We start from the raw sequence: 26,887 nt of genomic DNA, 5'->3' as shown, positions 1-26,887 counted from the left end.
TAGTACCCTATCAAGCAATTATTGAATAAGTTCAATTGCCATCTCAATGAAGAAATATGCTCATCTTTTAAATCCACTATCAATATCAATCAATATCAACTTTATTTGATTAGTCAATCGACCATATCAAAGCAAGAAAAAGGACCACATCGGTCATCATAAAACTGTGACTGGTTAAAATACAGTAAAATTGGCTAAAATAGAGGGAATTTGAATAAATAATAAGTTAAAATGCAGTATAATAAGCTAAAATTGAGTAGTAAAACATGAGAATATAACTCGTGCAAAGGATTATATTAAACAAAACTAAGATACTGATATAAAATATTCTTAAGTAAGTTCATCTCCTTTGCATGCCACCCCAATATGTTCTATAAAATGTATTCTCATCTGTACAGCCCTGACTATAAACTTAGCGGTTCTAGAAACTACATATATATTTGTACCCTGAAGAAAAAATGATAATTGTTTATTACAGTCCCAGTGTATGATTTTATCAAGTAGGGGCTGTAAATACTGAGGTCTTACTGAAGAGTATAGTTTACAATTGAGTAGCACATGTGCAATGTCTTCTATTTCTGGTGCACCGCAAATGCATGTTCTCTCAAAATATGGTACTTGGTGGAATCGTCCGTATCTAACCATAGAATCTAACTGCTCAAATCTTGCTCTAGTGAGTGCTGTTCTATGGTATTGGGTCAGACCCATTGTCAGATATTTTTCTAGTTGAAAGGCTCTTTTGTTCTTGGCTAACCATTTCAGTGACCTGCACTTAGAAAGTACCTCCATATCAATTTGTGCATTAACATCTAAAACTCTTTGTTTAAATATTTCCTTGGCCTGATGTCCAGCTGAAAGCAGGTGTTGCATTGAGAAACCGAGATATAGGGTGCTTTGAGAGAGCTGGTTGACCCATGTAGTGGGTTTGGGTGTGCCCATCTGTTCTTCTAAGCACATTTTTGGGAGTCTGTCAGGTTCCATTGGGAGAATCCTCCACCAATAGTTAAATCCACTAGATATGTAATCTAATTTACCATGTTTCCCCAAAAATAAGACACTGTCTTATACTAATTTTTGCTCCAAAAGTTGTGCTATGTCTTATTTTCAGGGGGTGCCTTATATTTCTCAAATAAGACAAATTCACAGGCAGAAAAGTTGACACTCCCAAAGAAAGTGTACCATATGGTTCACTGATTACCGTACGGTACGGTACCTGTCAGTATGGTACCCACACACATAAACGACGGCACTTATATGTATACTCCCGCTATTGCAGCTTCCGGCCACCAGAGGAACTACAGTCTACGCACTGTAGTGGAGACTGTAATGGCGGTGAGACAGCAGCAGACTGTGTCTGCTGTACTGGACGGTACAAAGCGATGGAAGGGGCCAGCAGGGGACGCCACATTATTACGGTACCTCTATGAACAGCTTTGAATGGTACCATATGTTTTTCCACTGTATCGTATGTAAACTTGACTACACCTTATTTTCGGGGGGGTGCCTTATATTAGCAAATTCTGCAAAACCTCTGACATGCCTTACTTTCGGGGTATGTCTTATTTCAGGGAAACACGGTATTGTAAGGGGAGTGATTAGTCAATCTTTGCATTGAACAGAGAAGATGAAGTCACAGAGATATTGGCAATGTTCCAACTGATGAACCCAAAGAAAGCATGTGCAGTCAAGATGATCTAATCTCTTAATCCAAAACTTTATTGAGTATATCACAAGATGAAGGCGAAACCAGATCTAACTATTTCCTGCAAAAACACACATAAAGTTTAGTTTTTCCCTCCCTCTATTAGACCAGGCCACATTGTCCAGTAGAGTCTATTAGTATTGTCATGAGAGAGTCTTTTGAATCTTGCAAACATCAGCCAAGGTTTCCTTGGTTCTCATGGCTGGCTTCTTGATGCCTGGATCTCCCGCTTCCCTTCCCCTTGGTTCATTGGCAAGATGAGAAGCAATAATGGCTGTAAAAGCAAAAATGCAGTCTTGAATCTTGAGAGATACATTGGAATCCTGAAGCTGTTGCATTGATTCTTGGATTTGAAATTCAGAAGAGGAAATCAAACTTTGTACACTGTCAAGTGCACCTTCCACAAGAACATCAAATATTCTTTTCAGATAATGCCGTGCAATTGAATAATGACCTCACCAGACCCCTTTAACATAATTTATGAATCTTTGCAAACATGAGTCATTTGTACAAACTATGTGGATATTCATTCTGTTTCTCTGCTTTAAGTAAGGGAAAAAATTCTAAAAAGATGACCCAACAGGTCACCGGTTCTCTAATTACTAATAAAAACATCTCCTTAACCCCCAAATGGATGTATATTTAAGGGGCCCAAAGGAAACCTTGAGAAAATCAGGATGGCTGTCACAATTACAATTAATTACAGTCACAATCAAGGCCCTACTTCTTTTTAAGTTGGGTGGCAAATAATAAAATGGGATAAGGGTTTGATCACATGATCATGATTAGTTTTTTAAACTTAAACTTTTTTTTCTCCCTGAATAGATGTGTGTGTATCAGTCGGGGATGTTCTATATTATTGGGACCCTTTGATAATTTATATTTTATTTTATTTATTTATTCACTTGTCCAATACACAAATACATAGAAAGAAAAATAGACGTGTGGTAATATTTATTTATTTATTTATTATTTAGATTTGTATGCCGCCCCTCTCCGCAGATTCGAGGGTGAAAGTGAACTTAGATGAGAGGATATATGAGAGGAAGAGAATATATAAGATAGGTGAAAGAAAGGAAAGACAATTGGAGAGGGGACGAAAGGCACACCAGTGCACATATGTACGCCCCTTACTGGCCTCTTAGGAACCTGGAGAGGTCAATCGTGGAGAGTCTAAGGGAGAAGTGTTGGGGGTTATGGGTTGACACAATTGAGTCTGGTAATGAGTTCCACGCTTCGATAACTCAATTGTTGAAATCATAGTTTTTACAGTAAAGTTTGGAGTGGTTCGTATTAAGTTTGAATCTGTTGCGTGCTCTTGTGTTATTGCGGTTGAAGCTGAAGTAGTCATTGACTGGTAGGACGTTGCAGCATATGATCTTGTGGGCAATACATAAATCGTGTTTTAGGCGCCGTAGTTCTAGGCTTTCTAGGCCCAGGATTGTTAGTCTATTTGTTTCGAGTGGAGGAATGAAGGGTTCTTCTGGTGAAATATCTTTGGACATTTTCAAGGGTGTTGATGTCTGAGATGTGGTATGGGTTCCAGACAGATGAGCAATAGTCTAGGATGGGTCTGGCAAAAGTTTTGTAGGCTCTTGTGAGTAGTGTGAGCAGAAGCTGCGTAGGATCAGGTTAACAACTCTACAAGCTTTTTTGGCGATATTGTTGCAGTAGGCTTTAGCACTTAGATCATTCGATATTAGTATTCCAAGGTCTTTTACTGAATGTGGGTTAGCAGTGAGAGATTGTTTATTCAGTTCGTATGTGCGGTTTGGATTCTTTTTGCCGGTGTGGAGGGTAGAGCATTTGTTGGTTGATATTTGAAGTTGCCAGGTGTTAGACCAGTCTGAGACAAAGTTCAGGTCTTTTTGGAGAGTGAGTGTGTTATCAGTGGTGTTGAAAAGTTTCACATCGTATGATATATATGATCCAAAACTCATAAATAAGATGTAATGTGAAGCTTCGAAGAATGTTTGGCTATATCAATCAGCATCCTTTATGTTACATTATTTGTTCAACAATGTAATGTTGACCATTGCATGGTTGATAATGCTAGTTGGTGGCAGAGGGCAGGGGTTGATTGGTCCATGTATACATAAATCAAAAACTGTGTGTCAACAGTACATATTAGATACAATATTGATTTAACTCACCGTGCCATGAGTGAACAAGCAAAACAGTTGGGTCACAGCTATGCGGGAATTGTGTTGACCTGACTTGGCAATGCTTGAAAAAGCTCATAAGGCAAACAAGAGGGAAAATGAGTCTAGCAGTAAGGACACAGACTGAAAAATTAATAGCTTGGAAAGGAAGAAAAATAAAAAAGGAAATAAAAGAAAGATTGATGTAAAGATCCCACCCCCGGAGTAGTTTTATGGCTTTATGTCGAGGTTCTTATGAGATTACTTCCCTTTATTAATGAAGCCCAGCTAACAACCAAACAAAAGGATGCCCAGAAACAGAATGATGACACACACACAAAATTGTTTATATAGGATGATCTCATTTTGTTCATTAGTTTTGGCTTTCAGACCTGTGGCTCGGATTTGGGATTAAATGTTAGCAATTTGTTCTGACAATCAGAAATTTGGATTGTAAAAGCACATTAGAAAATGTGCACATCCAAAGAATTTATTCTAGGGAATCTAATTTTACACCATTCCAAATCTATTGTTACATGTTGGTTTGCAAAAAATACATTAGAAACATAGAAACATAGAAGACTGACAGCAGAAAAAGACCTCATGGTCCATCTAGTCTGCCCTTATACTATTTCCTGTATTTTATCTTACAATGGATATATGTTTATCCCAGGCATGTTTAAATTCAGTTACTATGGATTTACCAACCACGTCTGCTGGAAGTTTGTTCCAAGGATCTACTACTCTTTCAGTGAAATAATATTTTCACATGTTGCTTTTGATCTTTCCCCCAACTAACTTCAGATTGTGTCCCCTTGTTCTTGTGTTCACTTTCCTATTAAAAACACTTCCCTCCTGAACCTTAACCCTTTAACATATTTAAATGTTTCGATCATGTCCCCCTTTCCCTTCTGTCCTCCAGACTATACAGATTGAGTTCATTAAGTCTTTCCTGATACATTTTATGCTTAAGACCTTCCACCATTCTTGTAGCCCGTCTTTGGCCCCGTTCAATTTTGTCAATATCTTTTTGTAGGTGAGGTCTCCAGAACTGAACACAGTATTCCAAATGTGGTCTCACCAGCGCTCTATATAAGGGGATCACAATCTCCCTCTTCCTGCTTGTTATACCTCTAGCTATGCAGCCAAGCATCCTACTTGCTTTTCCTACTGCCCGACCACACTGCTCACCCATTTTGAGACTGTGAGACATTTGTGGACTATTCTGTGTCCTATGGGATTGTTCGGCATAGAAGTCGAATAAATTAAATTATTCATTACTGCTTTTCCTAAGTCTGCAGTGCACCCTAGGAATTGGTATGAAAGTGGTAGGGCATCTACAGCTTGGGGACCGATTTCAGATCCCTTTGCCGGCCTGTTCTTTAAGATTCTTCTTGCCAACTTGGTGGTACATTCTTTAGGTTCACTATTTGGTGACCTAAAGCTATTGAATGTATCTTTTGCAGATTTAATCTGTTTTAATGGGAGTCTGTGACAAGCGCCAAAATCATGCATTTAAAGGGATGTTAACATCTGAACTATGTGCTCCTCTGCAGCCCAGAAATAGCATGCTTTCATCCATAGTTGACAAGATAAATGGATGGGAGAGAGAAACCAGAGAGAATGGTTCCTACTAATTAATTCATCCCATGGAGTTACAACAGAAGGCCTGTTCCTATCTATCTCATTGGTGTTCATTCATTCATTCATTCATTCATTCATTCATTCATTCATTTTTACTTCTATGCCGCCCAATCTCGAAGGACTCAGGGTGACTTACAACAGTATAAAATTACAAATAACAGCAACAATAAAAAGAAGTCAAGAAAAAAGAACTAATATCTAAAATCTTAATTAAAACTAAAGACAATTCAACAGCATATGTACTAGTCATTCATACCAATTCAGACATGTGGACAAGGTGGTGGTTGATTTAGGGCCCCCAGGCCTGCCGGAATAGCCAGATCTTCGTAGCCTTACAGAAAGCCAGCAGGCTGGGCCTTACGGACCTCGGGGGGGGAGTTGATTCCATAAAGTTGGGGCCACAACAGAGAAGGCCCTTTCCCGCAGCCCCGCCAACTTGCATTGTTTAGCTGACGGGACCTGGAGGAGGCCGACTCTGTGTGCTCTAGTTGGTCTCTGTAAGGTATGCGGCAGGAGACGGTCCTGTAAATATTTATTTATTTATTTATTTATTTATTATTTGGATTTGTATGCCGCCCCTCTCCGAAGATTCGGGGTGGCATACAAATCCAAATAATAAATAATCTAGCCCTGAGCCATGTAGGGATTTATAGGTGATAACCAACGCCTTGAATTGTGCCCAAAGACTAATAGGGAGGAAGTGCAGCTCATGGAGCATAGGTGTTATATGGGTGTACCGATGACAACTTGCATGGCTGCATTCATGGTAGGGCAAGGTTCTGCTTGCTCCGTGTGGACTAAGTAAGCACCTTTTATCTGTGGTAGGATAGCTAAAGAAAATGCTTCCCTCAATATTTCCTTGCCTTCCCTGCCCCTGCCCATTCTCTAAATCTATCAAAAGCACACTGTAATAGCAGACCTGTTGGATATAGAATGATGGGCTTCCACTGCCAAAAAGTAAAAATAATACCTCTAAAAATAATTGGCCAGAGATTTTTATAGCATCCTTAAGTGGACAACATGAGCAGACCATCTATGCAGTGAAGGGCTGCAAAAATATTTACTATCTCACTGTGGGCGTGGCTTATTGTGTGGGTCTGACTTGATGGTCATGTGATTGGTAGGAATGACTTGACAATCATGTGACCAGGGGTGGCTTAAAGTTTATGTGACTGGGTGGGAGTGGCTTACCAGTCAAGATAAGTTTTCAAATAGGTGCTTGGACTCTTTTTCAGTTGATTCAGTTACATTATTTGAACAACCACAAAAAGGACATTAGATAGACAGCCATTAGAGTCTTCGGAGAGGGGTGGCATACAAATCTAATAAATTATTATTATTATTATTATTATTATTATTATTATTATTATTATTACATTATTATTATTATTTGTTGAGGAGCACATTTATTTATTTGTTTGATTGTTTGATTGTTTATTTATTTATTGGATTTGTATGCTGCCTCTCTCCGCAGACTCGGGGTGGCTAACAACAATGATAAAAAACAACATGTAACAATCCAATTTAATAAAACAACTAAACACCCTTATTATAAAAACCAAACATACACACAAACATACCATACATAACTTGTAATGGCATGGGGAAGGAATATCCTAACTCCCCCATGCCCAGCAACAAAGGTGGGTCCTTAATATTTTAATGTTTTGTATGGAACCCACAAGGTTCAGTATGATAACAGATTAGGTAAGTAGTTCAATTTTCTTTAATTGCTATAAAAGTTCAGTTCTAGATCATGATTAAAGTGATTAAAGCATTTAAGGGTAAAAACATACTATTTAATTATTTCCTATTTTAAAAATAATTAAGAATCATTCTAAAGTACTAGAGAAGGAAGGACAATAAAAAAACTATTAAGCATTCCTCCCACCCACCCCATCACTGCTCCTATGAGGTGACACATAGTGCAGTTTGTCTCGAAATGGGACAGAAAACACTATTTTAAAACAGCAAGTCATGATAAGGAAAACTCAGTGTTATCCATGCATATCCTGAAAACCAACATAATGGGTGATTGCATGGGTTCCTGCTGAAGATCCAGTTCCATTATTCTCCAGGATGGAAAGAAATGGAAAAGAGAAGCTAATTATTTGCTGGTTCTTCAGTTCCATGTAATTATGGAGATACTAATTGTAGAAATTGTGCATGATTTCTGCTGCCGGGTACAGGGACCAAAAAAGATATTCCCACTGCAACAAAAGGGATTTTCAGCAGGTTCTGACCAGTTCTGAAGATTCGGTACTGGAAATTTTGAGCAGTTTGGAGAACTGGTAGCGGAAATTTTGAGTAGTTCGGAGAACTGGTAAATACCACTTCTGACTGGCCACGCCCTCATCTATTTTGTGCCTCCTGAATCCCAGCTGATCAGAAGGAAATGTGGATTTTGCAGCAACTTTCCCGTGGAGTGCGGAGCGATTTGAGATTTTACAGTATCCTCCCCTAGGAGTGGGGTGAGAATGGAGATTTTACACTATCCTTCCTCTGCCACGCCCACCAAGGCACGCCCACCAAGGCACGCCACGCCCACCAAGCCACACCCACAGAACCAGAAGTTAAAAAAAATTGAACCCCACCTCTACACTGCAACCTTCTTCCTTGCTTCTAGTGCAGAGAAATTTCCTTCTCTGCTTCATTGTAAGTCAAATTAAAGCTGGAAGTGCGGATATAAATTTATCTCAGCATCTACTGTTGTCCTACTATCGCAGCACCATTGAGAGTGTCTTGACATACGGCATTCTAGCTTGGTATGGGAGCAGCTCTGTAGTGAACAAAAAAGCTCTACAGAGAATTATTAAAACTGCCCAGAACATCATTGGGCTCCAGCTACCCGCCCTGGATGACATCTTCACATCTCGCTGTTCTAGGAAGGTGCATACCATTCTCAAAGACTCTTCTCATCCTGCTTACAATCTCTTTGAACTGTTGCCTTCTGGCAGAAGATACAGAACAACTAGAACTCAGACCACACGTTTCCTGAATAGTTTTTATCCCAGAGCTATACTCGCACTTAACAACGAACTAAAGGGTCTCCATCAGTGAACTGTTGGACAATATTACTCAGTTTGTCATGTAGATGGTTGAGTGGTTTAGGGCAGTGTTTCCCAACCTTGGCAACTTGAAGATATCTGGACTTCAACTCCCAGAATTCCCCAGCCAGCATTTGCTGGCTGGGGAATTCTGGGAGTTGAAGTCCAAATATCTTCAAGTTGCCAAGGTTGGGAAACACTGGTTTAGGGTGAGTAGTGGGTGGGACATTTTACTCTATTTTTTAATTCTATTTTTAATTCTATTTTTAAATGTACCTATTCTAATTTTATGTATGGTGGGACTGGTCTCTGAGTGTCACACGACTTTCGTTGTCAATGACAATTCGTTGTTTTTGACAATGACAATAAAATTTATTGAATAGTTTTGCCGACTCCCAAGTTGAATGGCACCTGCATACTTGCTGCCATACAGAAGAGTTCTTAGAACATGATCTGATTGTTAGAAAACATAGAAACATTTGGAGTATATTAGGCAAGTAATATGTCTGAGACAAGAGAGTTTATCTACCCAAACAGGCAAGAGAAATCAAGTCCATTTTATTTGCTCTGCTGATATTGTGTAACATAACTGTTAATATTAGTAAAGCTTGAAGAGAAGGATTGCACTGAAGGGCTGACATGCTTCCTTATGAGACTTAGATAATGCTGTTCTGTAGCTTTTACTAAGTTGCCATAACGATCATTCATTCTGGGGCACAGGAAAGGATTGATTGGACCAACCAGGAGAAAAGGCAAAATCAATCAATTTGGAATTAATTATGTCAGATTTTGACAGATGTCTTTTAAACACACACACACAAACTGAGAATAGACAGGTAAGCTAATGATTATGAAATATACTAAACAGAGATGTGAACAATTATTTGAGCCAGCATTGGACTTGGAAATCAATTTAGATATGATGGATTTTCCTGCTACAATTGAACTGATGAATTGATTCCACAGTTGTTTGGGTCCTTGAGGTTCACTTAAGATTAAATACCAGATACATAACAACTGAAGCTGTCTGCTGTTTGTTGCAATAATTCATTTTTAAAATGGCATCAAATTCCCATCAGCCGTAGCGCTGTGTTAAGTGTATTGATTGGTAAAGTGTATTTTCAGATGGTAAAAGCCATCAGCACTTTTGCAGTCTGAGCACTACAATTGCTGAGCTGTTTTTCATAATTCACTATCTAGGGATATGACTACATGGCTTGTTTTCCTATCATTTCACATTAAGAAATGTCACTGAATTGGGCCAAGATGTGGATTCCAGAAAACTCTTTAGTAACCTAAAGAGTCGGCTGACAACGAGTCAGTTGAGGTGACTGGGGCACATATTTGTCCACCTGTCTGGGAAGAGTTTGATCTGGTGACACCTGATGAAGTGGACAAGGCCATTGGAGCTGTGAGTTCCGCCACCTGTTTACTGGATCCGTGTCCCTCCTGGCTGGTTTCGGCCAGCAGAGAGGTGACACGGAGCTGGGTCCAGGAGATTATCAACGCTTCCTTGGGGAGGGGATCCTTTCCATCTTCCTATAAAGAGGCGCTTGTGCACCCCCTCCTCAAGAAGCCTTCCCTGGACCCAGCCGTACTTAATAACTACTGGCCAGTCTCCAACCTTCCGTTTATGGAGAAGGTTGTCGAGAAGGTGGTGGCACTCCAGCTCCAGCAATCCTTGGAAGAAGCCGATTATCTAGGTCCCCAGCAGTCAGGTTTCAGGCCCGGTTACAGCACGGAAACTGCTTTGGTCGCGTTGATGGATGATCTCTGGCGAGCCCGGGACAGGGGTTTATCCTCTGTCCTGGTGCTTCTTGACCTCTCAGCGGCTTTCGATATCATCGACCATGGTATCCTTCTGCACCGGCTGGAGGGGTTGAGGGTGGGAGGCACTGTTCTTCAGTGGTTCTCCTCCTACCTCTCCGGTCGGTCGCAGTCGGTGTTAGTGGGGGGTCAGAGGTCGACTCCGAGGTCTCTCCCTTGTGGGGTGCCTCAGGGGTCGGTCCTCTCCCCCCTGCTATTCAATATCTACATGAAACCGCTGGGTAAGATCATCCAAGGGCATGGGGTGAGGTATCATCAGTACGCTGATGATACCCAGCTTTACATCTCCACCCCATGTCCAGTCAACGAAGCAGTGGAAGTGATGTGCCGGTGTCTGGAGGCTGTTGGGGCCTGGATGGGTGTCAACAGACTCAAACTCAACCCGGATAAGACGGAGTGGCTGTGGATTTTGCCTCCCGAGGACAATTCCATCTGTCCTTCCATTACCCTGGGGGGGGGAATTATTGACCCCCTCGGAGAGGGTCCGCAACTTGGGCATCCTCCTCGATCCACAGCTCACATTAGAGAACCATCTTTCAGCTGTGGCGAGGGGGGCGTTTGCCCAGGTTCGCCTGCTGCAGCAGTTGCGACCCTATCTGGACCGGGACTCACTGCTCACAGTCTCTCATGCCCTCATCACCTCGAGGTTCGACTACTGTAATGTTCTCTACATGGGGCTACCTTTGAAAAGTGTTCGGAAACTTCAGATCATGCAGAATGCAGCTGCGAGAGCAGTCATGGGCCTACCTAGGTATGCCCATATTTCACCAACACTCCGCAGTCTGCATTGGTTGCCGATCAACTTCCGGTCACAATTCAAAGTGTTGGTTATGACCTTTAAAGCCCTTCATGGCACTGGACCAGAATATCTCCGAGACCGCCTGCTGCCGCACGAATCCCAGCGACCGATTAGGTCCCACAGAGTGGGCCTTCTCCGGGTCCCGTCAACTAAACAATGTCGGTTGGCGGGCCCCAGGGGAAGAGCCTTCTCTGTGGCGGCCCCGACCCTCTGGAACCAACTCCCCCCGGAGATTAGAACTGCCCCTACTCTCCTTGCCTTTCGTAAGCTCCTTAAGACCCACCTGTGTCGTCAGGCATGGGGGAACTGAGATATCTCCCCCGGGCATATACAATTTATGAATGGTATGTGTGTATGTATGTGTGTTTAGAAAATGGGGGTTCGTTTAAATGTTTTTAGTAGAAATTTAGATTTGTTGTAAACTGTTTTTTCACCTTGTTGTGAGCCGCCCCGAGTCTGCGGAGAGGGGCGGCATACAAATCTAAATAAATAAATAAATAAATAAATAAACCTACCACCAAAAATATGTAAATATTACTCAAGATATGAGGATTAAAGCAAGGGGAGGATTCAAATAATTCCTCCTGGTAGTCATAGACTTCTATTCAAACATTTTCCTCAAACAATCTATTTGCATTCTTATTGTTGTGGTTAGCTCTGGCCCAGCTCCTGCCCCAAGGAATGTGCAGGTGGGTGTGGGGGAGACATCCACATGCCGCAGGCCTGTTTTGCTCCCGATGGAATCTGCCGATGAAGCCTCCTCTGACCAAGGCAGCATGAGTGACAGGGAAGAGAGGAGTTTGGCAGACAACCAAGGAGATCAATCATCTGTATCATCTTTGGATTCTGCTTACCCGATATTCATCTGGCTAGCATCCTTAATCTGGTCAGCTTCAGCACATTATTTTATCCCCTGATTAGGGCTTTAAAAAAACCTTATTCAGAGAGAGTAACAATGAAAGAGCTTGCAAGCTGGTAAAAGCTGGGAACATCATTAGCACCTGGTTAGGGCTGGGGAAAAAACATTTGGAGCAAGTAGAGCAATGAAGAAAAAAACCTGCAAAGACTTAGGGCTTGGAAAACATTCTTTGCAGAGAGTAACAATGAAAGAACCTGCAAGATAAGAGCTGGGAAGATTGTTAGCACCTAGTTAGGGCTGAATGAAAAAAGCTTTTTTTTAAAAAAGAGCTATATTTAGAGTACAAGACGCACTCAAATTTTCAGTCTCTTGGTGTGCGTGTGTGCATCTTTCACTCCAAAACATACAGTAAAACTTTCGTATCCTGTTTGTCTATTTTGTTTTGTTTTGTTTTCAGATGTTTTTCTATTTGCAATTTTGTTTTCAATGTTTTATTTTTGAAGAACCTTTCCACTTGTAAAGTTAGATGGTCTACATCAGTGATGGCAAACTTTTTGGGTTTATGTACCAAAGGGGGGGAGTCACAGGCACATGCGCCCACATCCATAATTCCATGAACCCCCTGCACATGCACGCATGATCCCCCTTGCTACTAGCATGTGATGACATGGCCATTTTTCACTCTCCCCAGGCTTCAGAGCCTTTCTAGGAGCCTGGCGAAGGTGAAAATGGCCTAACTCATCACCCCCGGAAGCCTCCGGAGGCAGAAAACGGCCTGTTTGTCAACTCCTGGTTGGACTGGATGATAGGTTTTTTTTGCTTTCCCCAAGCTCCAGAGCCTTTTCCATCCCTCCCCCAGAGATCCTCCAGAGGCCAGGTATCACCTATTTCCCAACTTCCAAATGGGCCATTTTTGGCCTTGGCAGGGAGGGGGCTGTTTTCGCCTTCCTCGGCATCCTAGACAGGCTCTGGAACTTGGAAAGAGCAAAATATGGGCCTTCCCCATCTCCCCGGGGGCTGGAAACAGCCTGTTTCCCAACTCGCATTGGGACCAGAAGGCCCCAAAATCAGCTAGCAGGTGCCAGACCTGAGCTCGCATGCCCAGCAATATGGTAACGTCTACTATCACTTGTGGCACATGTGCCATAGGTTCGCCATCACTGGTCTATATACATGATACAACTCTTCCCCTGTTCTTTCCTTTACTTCTTTTTTTTATTTTTGAGAAAATGGTAACTTTTCTTTTTAAAGTCCATTAATACCTGGTCTGAATTTTATACCCATTAAGTTACAATTTGCCTTCCTGTATTGTATTGTCAAAGCTCACAATGTTTATTCCCCCATAGTTTGAGCAATAAAATATAGAAAATGAAGGCTGTAAAATTTAAGATAATTTTCATGTGTGTGTTTGTGTGTGTGCGTGTGTGCAATTTAAGAACACATTACAACAATCATGCCTCTTTCTTCTGCAGTGTAAAAATTCTGCACTGAGGTCCTTTAGAATTTTTCTCTTCAACTTCCCTGGATACAATTTAAAGTTCATTTCATCCTATTTCAGTTTCCATCTCACAACTAGTCATTGTGAGATGAAAGCCATCACATGTCACAAGTCCATCACCTGATAATTCAAATCACAATCCTTGGAAAGAAATACTTCCTGTCAGTCATTCATTCACATGACATATGTTTTTTTCCCCTTTCTGATCCTTTTCTGTAGACTGGAAGGATTAATGAGAATGTCCCATGAGATCCTTTTTAAAAAACCTTCCAATATTGTAAAACAACAGTTATAATTTAACTGGGAAGTCTTATCTGTTGCCACATGGATTAGCAAAATGGGATATTTCAGTGTCCATATTTTCCTTGTGGTCAATAGCACCCATGAGTCTTCTGTGCTTTTTTCCTGAGGATCTGCAACCTCTTTGTTCTTTAAGAATCAATTTGCTTGTATCTTTTTTTTTTCCTTCTTGTGAAAGCTCACCGACCCTTTTCATCTAAGAAGTTTCAAAGCTGCTTCTGAGAATATCTTTGATATCTCTTGTTTTTGTCACTTCTTGCATCTATAATCTTGATCTTTGTTTGAATTCCCAGTTAGGTACAATTGTTTCCTCTTTGTACATCCATTCATAACGATGCCAAAATGTTGACATATTTATCATATGTCACAGTGCGCCCTTGTGATATTTCTTGTCTTTTCATTGACATCTATGCAAGAGGTGTTTTCAGGTTGAGGTGGGGGTTGGGAAAAGGAGCTTTGTGCTGTTGTGGTTGGCTCTGGCCCAGCCCCTGCCCCAGGGAATGGGGAGGTGGATGCAGGGGGAAATTCCACATGTCACAGGCCTGTCAGTTCGGAGTTTAGTTTCCTTGAACGAAGAAGAAGGTGAGAGTGACTTGGAAGAGGGGGGCTTGGCACACAGTCCAGGTAGTCAATCTCCATTATCTTCCATTGATTCAGATGATGACGTTTTGGACCCACGCAAGCGCAGAATTATGCGTAGAAGAAACCAAGTAAGAACATATTACAGGAAATAAGGGAGGCCACCTTTGTTTGGGTGGGGCTCCAGTAATTATGGCTGCTGCTATAAATAGCAGCATGTGGGTTTGGCCATTATGGAAGAATATCTGTTCGCAGTTTCGTCAGGAATCTTGTGTGCTGGACTTTGTTGCTTTTTCACACTTTTGAAATCAAAGCAAGCAACATGTGTTTGTGTCTCACTTCGTTGGAAGAAGAAGAGGTGTGAAGTTTCTCCACAGCTGCTGGCTAAGTACTTAATGACTGCTTAAGGGAAATTGTACAGACTACCGGGTTGTTTTGGGAAGAGTGCTCTTTGCAATACAAAAAGAGTGCTTAGTTTATTTTGACTTTTGTGATAAAGAACATTGTTTTGAATTTTCAAACGTGTGTGTGTCTGAAATTTGTACCCTTGAATTTTCAGGAGGTTCCTATCAGAGAGCCCGGCAGAACAAATTGTTTCCTCTTTGTATATCAATTCCTAACGATGCCAAAATGTTGACATATTTATCATATGTCACAGTGCACCCTTGTGATATTTCTTGTCTTTTCATTGACATCTATGCAAGAGGTGTTTTCAGGTTGAGGCGGGGTTTGGGAAAAGGAGCTTTGTGCTGTCATGAAATAATCTCCATTCCTTTTTTTCCCCTTTCATATGTTATAACTTCAAATACATGTGCAAAGGGGCAAAAGCTTTCATCAGAATAGTGCAATGCTCATTCTGTCATGTTGACAGAATCGATGGTTTTGGCAGATGCTCTGCAACCGTCAGCAAGTAGATGTCAAAAGGCAATTTATGAACTAAAACCAAACAAGCAAATATGCTTGCATGGACAATTTATATTTTGCTAGCTGTGTATGTTTTCCATGCTGTATACAGTGGTACCTTTACCTAAGAATGCCTCTACTTACAAACTTTTCTAGATAAGAACCATGTGTTCAAGATTTTTTGCCTCTTCTCAAGAATCATTTTCTACTTACAAACCCGAATCTCTGAAACTGTAACTGGAAAACGCAGGGAGAAGCCTTCGTGGGGTCTCTCTAGGGATCTCCCGGGAGGAAACGGGGCCGGAAATGGCAGGGAGAAGCCTCCATGGGGCCAGTCTAGGAATCTCCTGGGAGGAAACAGGGCCTCCACCCTCCCTGTGGTTTCCCCAATCGCACACATTATTTCCTTTTACATTGATTCCTAAGGGAAAAAAATGCTTCTTCTTACAAACATTTCTACTTAAGAACCTGGTCACGGAACGAATTAAGTTCATAAGTAGAGAGACCACTGTACAATCTAGCCACACCATTAGGCTAGTTCCTGTTGGTATATTCAGAATTTATAATCTAGACAAACAAAACTAAGGAATTTTTTCAAAACAATAGGGTCTTAGAAACATAGAAACATAGAAGTCTGACGGCAGAAAAAGACCTCATGGTCCATCTAGTCTGCCCTTATACTATTTTCTGTATTTTATCTTACAACGGATATATGTTTATCCCAGGCATGTTTAAATTCAGTTACTGTGGATTTACCAACCACATCTGCTGGAAGTTTGTTCCAAGGATCTACTACTCTTTCAGTAAAATAATATTTTCTCATGTTGCTTTTGATCTTTCCCCCAACTAACTTCAGATTGTGTCCCCTTGTTCTTGTGTCCACTTTCTTATTAAAAACACTTCCCCCCTGAACCTTATTTAACCCTTTAACATATTTAAATGTTTCGATCACGTCCCCCCCTTTTCCTTCTGTCTTCCAGACTATACAGATTGAGTTCATTAAGTCTTTCCTGATACGTTTTATGCTTAAGACCTTCCACCATTCTTGTAGGCCGTCTTTGGACCCGTTCAATTTTGTCAATATCTTTTTGTAGGTGAGGTCTCCAGAACTGAACACAGTATTCCAAATGTGGTCTCACCATCATTCTATATAGTGGGATCATAATCTCCCTCTTCCTGCTTGTTATACCTCTAGCTATGCAGACCGAGGATTAAATATGGAAAAGCATTACTGTTCCACTGAAGGCTATAATAGAATTAAAAATAATTGTTACATTTCAGGGGTTCCAGAGTTTCTCCGGTGTGCTGTATTTCTCTGACCGGTTCAACGTCATACACTGTGAAAGGCACAGCTGGATTGAAATGTTCATCTTTTGTCTTCGCCCATCTGTCCATTTTCAGTCAGCCACTGTTCTGAATTTCTTTTTCTCCAACCCATTGCCCCTTTTGAATCTTCTACCTTCTTGCACAGTACTATTTGAAGCTGCCGACAAAAAGGCATAATAGCACATTTAAAAAATATATATATATCTAGAGTATGTGACTTAGAGTATTCCATTGTTCCACTGTTTCATTTGAAACAAAATCCTTCAGACAATTGCCACTGGCTCCATTAATTTCCCCACAGAATGGCTTTCTCTGGTCAATGTCACCACACAGTCTTAATGGAGAAAATGATCCAGTCAAGTTCTGCTTAGGATTACAATTTAGATTAAAAAAATTAGGTTGGCTTTCTCTGCTTCCTTAGTACGTCGTCTTCTTCTTTTTTTTTTTTTTTTAAATCCAGATAAGTGTTCAAAGTCTCCGTCTAATCAGAGACATTTTTTCCTGGATTTAAAATGATTAAAGCTCCTTTTTTCAAGACAGTGATGTAAGAAACAGGGGGGAAATAATAATTCCAGTTTTTATTGCTAAATATTTAGTTCCTTATTTAAAGAGAAAGAATGAAAGAAGAGGAAGAAGAAGAAGAAGAAGAGGAGGAAGAGGAGGAGAAGGAGGAAGAAGAAGAAGAAGAAGAAGAAGAAGAGGAAGAGGAAGAAGAGGAAGAGGAAGAGGAAGAAGAGGAGGAGGAGGAAGAAGAAGAGGGAGAAGAAGAAGGAGAAGAAGAAGGAGAAGAAGAAGAAGGAGAAGAAGGAGAAGGAGAAGAAGAAGAAGAAGAGGAAGAGGAAGAGAAAGAGAAAGAAGAGGAAGGAGGAAGAGAAAGAAGAGGAGGAGGAGGAAGAAGGAGAAGGAGAAGGAGAAGGAGAAGAAGAAGAAGAAGAAGAAGAAGAAGAAGAAGATGCTATGAGGTGCAAAGGGAAATCATAATGCCTTTTTAATTTCAAGGTTAATTCTACCTACAGTGCTTCTTCAGTCATGCATTTTCCTTCTCTTACTTCCAAAGTATTTGTGATACATTTCAAATTAGGCTCTCTGTAACTTTTTGTAGGGCAGGATTTATAAAATACAATTTTTTTTTCATAATGAAACAGTCCAACCCTGACTATTTTGTAGCTTGGAGATTTTTCTGGTAGTGTCTTATAAATGTGCTAACCTAGTTTTAACTGTTTAACTTTTTCAAACTACCAGCTGCAAGAAATCTAACTACTGTCAGTGTTGACAAAAGACCATGCAGTCATCTCAAAGTGGAGCATTACTGTTCATGAGTTTCTATCACTCACAGAGGTCAGCAAATTTAAGCTATCAACCTGACCCTATTTAGCTCCTCAGCCCAGGCAAACCACACTTTGAAGCATTTTTACATCCCATGTTTATTCTGTGCAAACAGAAGGCTTGTAACTCTAATCATTGCTTTCCCAGAGGCCTCTACCCTCAGGCTTTGATGTTCTTAATACAGATTCCAGAAGTGAGGCTATTACATCCATCTCTTTACTGAGCACCCTGGAGAGTTCTGTCATTTGCTTGTGACATTTTACAACAGTCTAAGGATAGAGTGCAGCTTTATAATGTTAACTTTAAAAATACTCAGCATTGGGTTTAGCGATAACTCTCCAGAGGACAAGCGAAAGCCAACTGGGCCACTTGTATTTTTTTCCCCCATCCATAAAATATACGTTGACTGCTAAAAAGAACAGATATAGTATTGATTAACCTATGTTGGCACTCTCCAAAGTTAGTTAAGATTCATCTTCCATCTGCATAGTAATAGAGCAGTGATGGCGAACTTATGGCACGGGTGCCACAGGCGGCACACGGAGCCGTATCTGCTGGCACACGAGCCGTTGCCCTAGCTCAGCTCCAACATGCATGTATGTGCTGGCCAGCTGATGTTTGGCTTGCACAGAGGCTCTGGGGAGGGTGTTTTTGGCTTCCGGGGAGCCTCTGGGGGAGGGCATTTTTACCCTTCCCCAGCTCCAGGGAAGCCTTTGGAGCCTGGGGAGGGTGAAACATGAGCCTACTAGGCCCACCAGAAGTTGGGAAACAGGCCATTTCTGGCCTCCAGAGGGCCTGCAAGGGGTGGGGGAAGTTGTTTTTGCCCTCCCCAAGCATTGGATTATGGGTGTGGTCACTCATGCATGCACAACAGTTATTATTATTATTATTATTATTATTATTATTATTATTTATTAAATTTGTATGCCGCCCCTCTCCATAGACTCAGGGCGGCTCACAACAATAGTGTCAAAACAATGTAATACAAATCTAATAATTTAAACTAAATACCCATAATTTAAAAACATGCACACAACACACCATACATAAACAATATAGGCCTGGGGAAGTTATTTCAGTTTCCCCATGCCTGACGAAGAGGTGGGTTTTAAGGAGTTTACGAAAGGCAAGGAGGGTGGGGGCAATTCTATTCTCAGGGGGGAGCTGGTTCCAGAGGGTCGGGGCCGTCACAGGGAAGGCTCTTCCCCTGGGACCCACCAGACGACATTGTTTAGTCGATGGGACCCGGAGAAGGCCAACTCTGTGGGACCTAATCGGTTGCTGGGATTCGTGCGGCAGAAGGCGGTCCCACAGATATTCTGGTCCGATGCCATGAAGGGCTTTCTAGGTCAAAACCAACACTTTGAATTGTGACTGGAAATTGATCGACAACCAGTGCAGACTGTGGAGTGTTGGTGTAACATGGGCATACTTTGTAAAGCCCATGATTGCTCTCGCAGCTGCATTCTGCACGATCTGAAGTTTCCGAACACATGCACAGTCTCTTGGCACACAAGGAAAAAAAGGTTCGCCATCACTGTAATAGAGTATTCACAAAAGAAACTGAGAGAGGACAGGGGGCTGGGGAAATTGATTTTAAAAATTGAGTGGTAGGTTCCTCCAAAAGCATCATGTGTGTAGTACATGGAGGATCAATGTAATACAGCGGTACCTCTACTTACGAACTTAATTCGTTCCATGACCAGGTTCTTAAGTAGTAATGTTTGTAAGAAGAAGCAATTTTTCCCATAGAAATTAAAGCAAATAATGAGTGCGATTGGGGAAACCACAGGGAGGGTGGAGGCCCTGTTTCCTCCCAGGAAATTCCTAGAGAGGCCCCACAGAGGCTTCTCCCTGCCTTTTACGGTTACAGTTTCAGAAGCTCAGGCTTGAACGGACGGTTATTATCTAGAAAAAATTGTAAGTAGAGGCATTTGTAAGTAGAGGTACCACTGTGTAAGTAAAGCAAGAGAACTGAACAACTACAATTATCCATCTTGTGTTTGCAAAGGAGATGGAGATGGTTACACCCCATTTTTATCTAGCTAAGAAAAATATCAGTTCCTGGAAATGTCATATCTGGAAATATATGAAAGGGAACAAAAACTAATCAAATAATGGAAAATATAAAAACCAACCAACCACTGAAGTGCACTTGAAGTTCCTTTTAAACCCACAAACTGAGTCCCTTTGAATGACAGACTCTATTACCCATCAGAAAAATGGATGGATGGATGGGGTAGAAGAACAGACTGAAGATTATAATACTCATAAAACAAATGACAAGGAGTCAAATTTATCCATCACAATCAATCCTGAATCTTAGTGTACTTTTAGGTTTTGACCATGTAATTTTCTTGGCATCTGTATGCACTACCCCAAGTAGTTCTGGGATTTCCTGGGTTCCTATTTAACTTCTGACCTGGTTAGCTTTTCAAGACTGGCCATGGTCAACTAGGTGCCATCTAATTCGACTGGACTGGAATGTTGGAGATATATTTTAGGGAGCAAGGGGGGGAGGGGGAGAGAGAGGGGGAGAGGGAAGGAGGGAGGGAGGGAGGAAGGAAGGCCTTAAACAACAATAAGTTATGAATTAAAATTTAGAGCACGCGCACACGCTTTCACACACACACACACACACACACACACACACACACACACACGATATTTATGTCTTTGTTTATTTCTAGATTACTGATACTTTATTCCCTTAGCCTCCATAAAATAACTTTGGTGCTGCACCTACTTCATTTATCACACTTCTCTGAACCCACACTCATGAATTGAGTTTCCTTAGAAATATTATTTAGAATATTCATTCATTCCTCTCCACTACAACATTAACAGTCGCTCCAGCAAAAGAGGCCATCTTTGGACCCTGTCAGGGAATTTCAGCTAGTGAGGTAAAATGAAGAGTCTTCTTTGCTGTGGCCCCCATCTTTTGGAATAGTATGCCTTTATGCCATTGTAAGATGCCAGGTATCATTTTGGAAAAACAGGTGGGTAGCATATAAAACAAACAAAGAAAATAATATTTTCTTATGCTCTTTGAGCAAATGCATGGAGAAGGAGGCACAGTATTGAATCATCTTACATAGGCACATAAAAAAAATATCCTGTTTTGTTCTGTTTGTTTGTTTGTTTTCCCATTTCTGTTTGTTTTGTTTTATTCTGTTTTGTCTTTTGTCTGCGGTTAAATGCATATTGCCTAAAATTTGATACACAATTTTTGTTTCTATATTGCTGTCTCTACCTCAATGTATTTACTGTATATATCCTTGAAAATAAAACTTTATTAAAAAAAAAAATCCTGACAGATATTACAGGAATAGCTATGTAGAATTACAAATTAAATATCTACTTTCAATTTAAAAGGAGGGGAATCTAAATAAGTCTTTCTCTCATTTGTAAAGTCTAAAGCTATTAGATACCTGGCTTTCTTGTTTCATATGCAATTGAAATGGGGTATTTAATAGATGTTTTAAATAAAATAAAAATAAAATCTCTCTTAAGTCCTGTTTTATTCTTGATAATTAATTGGGCATGTCTATGCAGTGATGTTGGAAATGGTTTCCCATTGCCTTTTTCCAGTACCTGCTTTTTAATTTCTCAGTCTCTTCTACAATGCAGAGATTTCCTGGTCACTTTCCATTAAGTCCATCCCTGCTGATATTTTAAAGATCAGCAAGATCAAATGGATGCTGCCCCCTGCTACAGGAAATGCAGGTAAGCATTTCTTTGAACTGGGAGGGGGTATGAAAACTCAAAACATTCTTATCCACCAAGCTATGAAGAAGAGCCATTTTGGGAATGCCATCGCCATCCCATTGACAGTCATACGATATTGACAACCAGATTTTGTTTCCATTTCTGTAACGATATACAGTGATCCCTCTATTATCGCGAGGGTTCCGTTCCAAGACCCCTCGCGATAATCGATTTTTCGCGATGTAGGGTTGCGGAAGTAAAAACACCATCTGCGCATGCACGCCCTTTTTTTTCTATGGCCGCGCATGCGTAGATGGTGGAGTTTGCGTTCCCCGCCGCCCACGCAAAGGGGAAACCCCGATTCGGCTCCTCGCTGCTGCTGCGCTACCGAGCAGATCAGCTGCTGGGCGGCCGAAGGAACCTTCCCTGGGTCTTCCCCCTCTTGCTGGCGGGCGGGCGAGCGGCGGGCATCAGCGATGAGCCGGGGTTTCCCCTTTGCGTGGGCGGCCGGGAAGACCCAGGTTGGGGGTTCGGGGGGGTGCTGGGAAGCCCCCCAGGCCAGCTGCGACCTTTTAAAACAGCCGCGCCGCTTCCCAGCTGAATCCTGAAGCCAAACGCAGAAGTTCGCCTTTGGCGTTTGGCTTCAGGACTCAGCTGGGAAGCGGCGCGGCTGTTTTAAAGGGTCGCAGCTGGCCTGGGGGGCTTCCCAGCACCCCCCGAACCCGGGTTGGGGGTTTGGGGGGTGCTGGGAAGCTCCCCAGGCCGGCTGCGACCTTTTAAAACAGCCGCGCCGCTTCCCAGCTGAGTCCTGAAGCCAAACGCGGAAGTTCGCCTTTGGCGTTTGGCTTCAGGACTCAGCTGGGAAGTGGCGAGGCTGTTTTAAAAGGTCGCAGCCGGCCTGGGGGGCTTCCCAGCACCCCCCCGAACCCGGGTTGGGGGTTCGGGGGGGGTGCTGGGAAGACCCCCAGGCCGGCTGCGACCTTTTAAAACAGCCGCGCCGCTTCCCAGCCGAGTCCTGAAGCCAAACGCAGAAGTGGGGTTTTTTTTAATTAATATTTTTTTAAAATCGCGATATAGCGTTTCGCGAAGATCGAGATCGCGAAACTCGAGGGATCACTGTATACATCTTAACATGGAAGGACTTAAGCATAAAATGTATCAGGAAAGACTTAATGAACTCAATCTGTATAGTCTGGAGGACAGAAGGAAAAGGGGGGCACATGATCGAGACATTTAAATATGTTAAAGGGTTAAATAATGTTCAGGAGGGAAGTGTTTTTAATAGGAAAGTGAACACAAGAACAAGGGGACACAATCTGAAGTTAGTTGGGGGAAAGATCAAAAGCAAGATGAGAAAATATTATTTTACTAAAAGAGTAGTAGATCCTTGGAACAAACTTCCAGCAGACATGGTAGGTAAATCTACAGTAACTGAATTTAAACATGCCTGGGATAAACATATATCCATTGTAAGATAAAATAAAGGAAATAGTATAAGGGCAGACTAGATGGACTATGAGGTCTTTTTCTGCTGTCAGTCTTCTATGTTTCTATGTTTCTAACATTATCGGGTGCAGCACAGTTTGCCTTCATCGCAATAGTACTTCCCGAAATAATTTTCAGTACAGTAGAACTTCGACATACGAGCTGCTCTATATACGAGCATTTCGAGATGCGAGCTAGGAGGGGAGAGATATTTTTGTTCTACTTACGAGCCCAAATTCGGGATACGAGCGCTCACCGCCTGTCCCTGTCAGCGGCCCAGCCACCTTCACCCGCCCGGACAGCTGCCAGAGGGGCTCCTCCGGAGGGGCGCACGGGGAAGGGCTTGAGCCGCCGCCTTCTCCTTTCCCTGTGAGAGCGGCGCACCTCTTGTCTGCCCGGCCTGAGAGGCCGGGCGGCCCGCCTGGAACGCCAGCAATGCCGCCGGGCCGATTGCCGAGCGGGGCGCGAAAGGAGGCAAAGGCGAGGAGAGCGCTGCTAACTGCAAGAATCTTGTAGAAGTTTGCCCGGGGGCGCTGCCCACATCTCAGAAGGGAAGAGGCGTAGGGGAAAAGCGGGGCGAAAAGTCCTGAAAACACCGCCAAAGCCGGCATCCCAAACCGTATGCAAGGGAACTCTCAGGAAGAAGGATGAGTCAGAGGCAGGTCTTGCCGGGCCGATTGCCGAGCAGGGGCGGGGCGCGGAAGGTGGCGAAGGCGCCGCCGCACCGGCCCGCTCAGGCTGCTCCGTCCGGGATGGGGGCCGGTGCGGCGGCGCCTTCACCTCCTTCCGCACCCCGCCCCAGCTCGGCAATCGGCCCGGCAAGACCTGCCTCCGACTCATCCTTCTTCCTGAGAGTTCCCTCGCGTATGGTTTGGGATGCCGGCTTTGGCGGTGTTTTCAGGACTTTTCACCCCGCTTTTTCCCTACGCCTCTTCCCTTCTGAGATGTGGGCAGTGCCCCCAGGCAAACTTCTACAAGATTCTTGCAGTTAGCAGCGCTCTCCTCGCCTTCGCCTCCTTCCGCGCCCTGCCCCTGCTCGGCAATCGGCCTGGCGGCATTGCTGGCGTTCCAGGCGGCCCGCCCGGCATGAGCACCGGTTTCGTGCCTCTCAGGCCGGGCAGACAAGAGGTGCGGCACTCCCACGGGGAAAGGAGAAGGTGGCGGCTCAAGCCCTTCCCCGTGCGCCCCTCCGGAGGAGCCTCTCTGGCGGTTGTCCGGGCGGGTGAAGGTGGCTGGGCCGCTGACAGGGACAGGCGGTGAGCGCTCAGAGGGGGCACAGCCCGGAGCGAGACTTGGCCTCCGCTGCGGCTGCTGCCCGTCTGCTTCTCTCTCCCTCCTTCCCTCTCTCTCCTGACATGCATGGCAAAGGTACGGGGAGGATCGGGAGGCTCAAGCCTCCTTCGGTGGTGGCAGCCGGTTTCTTATTTTTGGGCTTGCACGCATTAATCACTTTTCCATTGATTCCTATGGGAAACAATGTTTCGTCATACGAGCTTTTCGACTTACGAGCCTCCTTCCCGCACCAATTAAATTCGTAAGTCGAGGTTCTACTGTATCCATAAAAAGTGAGCAGTACAGTGTTCCCTCGATTTTCACGGGTTCGAACTTCATGAAAAGTCTATACCACGGTTTTTCAAAAATATTAATTAAAAAAATACTTCGCGGCTTTTCCCCCTATACCACGGTTTTTCCCGCCCAATGATGTCCTATATCATTGCCAAACTTTCATCTGCCTTTAATAAATATTTTTTAAATAAACTTTAATAAATAAACCATGGTGAGTAATAATCCAAATGTTTGCTAAGGGAATGGGAAATTGCAATTGAGGGGTTTAAAGTGTTAAGGGAAGGCTTGTGATACTGTTCATAGCCAAAAATAGTGTATTTACTTCCGCATCTCTACTTCGCGGAAATTTGACTTTCGCGGGCGGTCTTAGAATACATCCCCCGTGAAAATTGAGGGAACACTGTAATAGGTAACTTGGCTTACTGTATGGATCGTTACCATAGACACTGAAAGCATCACAGACTCAATATCAGAACAAGACTGAAATTAATGAAGTTATAGTTTCTTAAAATGCATATATAAGGGAGGAAATACTGTTTGGGTTAAGAGATACTGGAGTTCAGGACAGAAGAAGCATTCTTGGAGAATGTTGGGCTACAAAATATTGGATTAAAGGGGAAATTGTTTGACCTGATATGAGATATCTTCTTACATTTTTTTTAAAAAATATTTTCTTAGTCTGGTTTCCTACACATGATGACAAAACACATAGACTTTGAACAACTGGCAAGAAAGAACATCTGGTAGGTCATTTATGGACCATTGCAGGAATACAGTGCCCCATCGTTCTGCTGAGACTCTGAACCATATAAAAGTTAATTAGACCACTTAATTAAGTGATCATAACACAAAGAAGATAAAACAAATCAGCTGAATGCAAGTAACAATAGGGGATAGGTGCCTAGAGCAAAGTGAATGGCTACTCAAATGGATTAATAACACAGAGAAATCAAAACAGCTTTGCTTTCCTTTATTCTTAAAACAAACCTATATTTCTGTTGGATAAGATATAGAGGAAGGCCTTTTCAGAAAGGCATGCAAAATGATACTGAAAGGAAGTAGAAAAAGCAAACGATGCCTCACAGAAGAGCATGTAGAGTTTATAGGAAACCACGTAACTCTGTTTTCTTTCCCTTTTATAAGCATACTTTAAGACTGATTCTCCATTAATCATGAAACCTGAAGCATACTTACCCTGTTTCCCCGATAGTAAGACACCCCCGATTGTAAGACGTATCGGGGGTTTCAGGGGGGTTGGCTAATATAAGCCGTACCCCGAAAGTAAGACATATGTCTTACTTTCGGGGAAACACGGGGGGGTATTGCCGCCTCCCTCTCATCTAGCTGTGTGCCGCCTCCTGCCCACGTCCGCACCGTCCCCCTCTCCATACGTCGCCGCGCCGTCCCCTGCACTTGTCACTGCCGCCTCTGCAAATTTACTCGGGCACGTCCCTACTCCAAAGAAACCTCCCCCCCAGCCGTCACAGAAGGTAAAATGCATATACACTAAAAAAACACATTTTACACAGTTTTTTTAGCTGTCAGTGCCCCTTTAACAATATAAGACATACCCCGAAAGTAAGACATAGTGGGGCTTTTGGGGATAAAAAGAAAGTAAGACACTGTCTTACTTTCGGGGAAACACGGTACTAGGCATTGTTGATCAAAAATTAGAAAAATACAAATATTATTTGATAATACATGTCCTAACTGCTGCTAGGATGGCATTAGCACAATATTGGAAACAACCTGAAATACCAAATGACTCACTCATCCTTAAAAAAATGTTAGATTGTGCAGAAGCGGATGCGCTAACATTAAAACTAAGAAACAAAGAAGACACCGATTACTATAAAATTTGGAAGTATTTCTATGACTGGTTAGCAAAAAGAAAAGGAAACTAAAATAATAAGATATATAATAATATAATATTCTACTGTTTCTTTTCTATCTAATTTTTCATTCTGAAAGCTACAACGAAATTAATTATATTGATTGAGAGAACTGGGCATGGACAGCCTAGAAAAAAGAAGGTCTAGAGGGGACATGATAGCAGTTTACAGATACTTGAGGGGTTGCCACGGTGAGGAGGGGGTCTCTTTATTCCCCAGGGCACCAGAGGGCCGGACGAGGAACAATGGTTGGAAGCTGACCAAGGAGAGATTCAACCTGGAAAT

Source organism: Erythrolamprus reginae, chromosome 4, assembly GCF_031021105.1.
Source record: "Erythrolamprus reginae isolate rEryReg1 chromosome 4, rEryReg1.hap1, whole genome shotgun sequence".
Lineage (NCBI taxonomy): Eukaryota > Metazoa > Chordata > Lepidosauria > Squamata > Dipsadidae > Erythrolamprus > Erythrolamprus reginae.
Note: the sequence above shows the minus strand (reverse complement) of the source record.